A 2,838-nucleotide genomic window follows, 5' to 3' on the forward strand; every position below is an offset into this window, starting at 1 on the left:
GGACCACCTTCATCAGGGGGCTGCAAAGGTGGGTACGAGGCTGTGAGTCCCAGTAGAGCTGGGCCTTCTCTGCTCTGTTTGCCGGGTGTGTCCCTGGCGCCTAGAACAGTGCCCACTGCACCAAGGGAGCATCAGTATGGATACTCGGTGGCAGAACAAACAGATGCCAGGCATGAAGGGGCCTGGACACCATCCATCCCCAGCCCTTGTTCCAGGCAAAGTTCAGCACAAGGCCTTTCTCACACTGGTCACAGTCCTCGAAGACCTATCTGCGCCGTCTCATTTCCTCACCACTGGCAATAAATACCTTTTCTGGGACTTCCCTGGCAGTCCAGTGGTTTAGACTCAGCTTCTAATGCAGCGAACATGGGTTTTATCCCTCGTTGAAGAAGTAAGATCCCACATGCCTTGTGGTTAAAAAAAAAATTTTTTTAATAATGATAAAAATAAATAAGTACCTTTCTGATGCATTAGTCCACACTAAAATGTTGTTCAGTCACTAAGCTGTGCCTGACTCTTTGTGACCCCATGGACTGTGGCCCACCAGGCTCCTCTGTCCATGGGATTTCCCAGGCACAAATACTGGAATAGGTTGCCATTTCCTCCTCCAAGAGATCTTCCCGAACCAGGGAGCAAACCCATGTCTCCTGTGTCTCCTGCATTGGCAGGCAGGTTCTTTACAACTGAGCCACCTGGGAAGTTCACTCTAACATGTTACTGGGTACTATTGAGTTAACGTGTGTATGTGTCTGTCTGTCTGTCTGTTGCTCTGTCTCTGTCTCTCTCTCTTGGACTCTAGGCCTGAAGCTGACCTTCCCCTAGGCCCCCTTGCACCAACCCCTCCTTACTGGGTGATGGGCATTCTTGAGCTGGTGCCAAGAGACAGCCTGCTGGAGAAGAGCCAGGCGAGATGGGGTTTCACACGTTGACCAAGGACAGATTTCGCCAGCCACCCCGGAACACGCACGCACACAGCCCTGTCCAAGTTGAGTGAACACAGAGGAAGCCCTCACAAGATGAGGAAGCAAGAGAGTGGTACTCGGGGGCCCCAGGAAGCCCTGTCATCACCCCAACCTGGGGCTGCCAGCAAGCCTGTGCCAGGAGAAGGGGGCTGGGCCACCAGAGGTGCTGCTGAGGTGAGGCGCAGGGTAAAAGCCTCTGACTGCTGGCAGTACCAGCCCCCAAACTTGGCCATGTGTGCCCAGAACCACCAGGGGCTTTTGAAAAGCAGACCCACTGTGCCCAGGTTCAGGTCTACCAACTGCGTCAGTCTTGTTTTTTAAAACGCTGTGATTCTCATGGCCAGCCCAGTTCAAATAACTGCCGTACTGGCTGATTGACATACATTCTCTCCCTAAACTCCCCTTCCCCTGCGATAGGGAATTTGGTGCCTCGAGTTACACTAGTAGACTATCAGCATCACTGGGGCTTTCCTGGTGTTTCTACAGTAAGCCTGGCTTTGTTCCTCTGGGTCACATCCCTGAGCCAGCATCTCCACTGAGTACCTGAGGTGACCTCGCCTTTTCCTCTGTTATGAGTTAGGAGATGAAAGGCAAATGCAAACATTTGTCTCTTCAATTCAGGAAACCCCAGCACCCTCTCTATCTTGGAGAAGAGGTAGCCAAAGTGGCTACCTCCTTTATCTCAGGAGCTGAGGGTCGTGGTGGAGAGCTGGACTGTAGACAGCTGAGCAGGAAGAGAAAGCTGATGGATACAGAATTTCTACAGGTGGACAGGATCTTTGTTGAGACAAGGAGGATTCTACTCAATCAGAATCGGAAAGGGAAAATTCCTTTTTACTGCACCTGCAGACTCCGGTCCCAAGTGTGTCCCAGGCAAGGGGACCTTTCTAGATTTCTGGGGTTATCTTTCTTGGTTTCACCACTCAGCTGCCTCCCTCCAGTGCTTATTCACCTGGGAATGGGCTCTCAACTGATTCCACAGGATGGAGCCCTGCACTTGAGCTCCAATCTGAGGATCTGAGGCTGCATCTCTTTTTGTGGCCAAGGCTCCATTTGACAGCTGTCCCCTGACTCGAGGGGCTTCCCAGGTGGTGCTAGTGGTAAAAGAACCCACCTCCTGCCGATGCAGGAGTCATGAGAGATGAGGGTACGATCCCTGGGTCTTGAAGATCCCCTGGAGGAGGGTATGGCAACCCACTCCAGTATTCTTGCCTGGGAAATTCCATGGACAGAGGAGCCTGGTGGGCTATGGTTCATAGGGTCACAAAGAGTCGGACATGACCAAAGCGACTTAGCACCCACGCCCTGACTCCAGTTCCTTTCTGGCTTCTCTCGTCCCCTCTGGCCCCTGAATCCTAGCCCTGTGCCCACAGCCTCGACACCACTGCTGCCAACTCCCTTGGCCACATTTCCCCCCACTGGCCTCAGCCCCACCTGTTGTCTCTTGCTGGCTCTCCATGACCCTGGTCACCTGCCCTCAGAAATGTCACTTCCTGTCTGTCACCCTCATCTCCTGATATTACCCTCTGCCTGCTTCATCTCCTACCATTTCCTTCATCTGTCCCTCTTCCTGCCCCGTCCCTTCCCCTTATTCTGTCTCTCATGGGAGCACTGGATGATACGAATCGTAAGTGGAAGGCACACATTCAGAGGATTTCAAGTATAAATGACACTGTTTTCTTTATTTACTATGACTGCCATGCAATTAGTTGCCTTTAACCAGTGACTTCTCCCAAAACAATGCCTTTAAAATATGCCCTTTAAATGTTTTCATCTCTGTAAGATTTCTGTTCCTTAATAATCAGGGTGGTTGCTGTTTCTTTTATAGACCCAAAGAATTCAAGAAAGTACATTTATACGAATTCTCAGCATTCAC

Source organism: Ovis aries, chromosome 13 (genome assembly GCF_016772045.2).
Source record: "Ovis aries strain OAR_USU_Benz2616 breed Rambouillet chromosome 13, ARS-UI_Ramb_v3.0, whole genome shotgun sequence".
Classification (NCBI taxonomy): domain Eukaryota; kingdom Metazoa; phylum Chordata; class Mammalia; order Artiodactyla; family Bovidae; genus Ovis; species Ovis aries.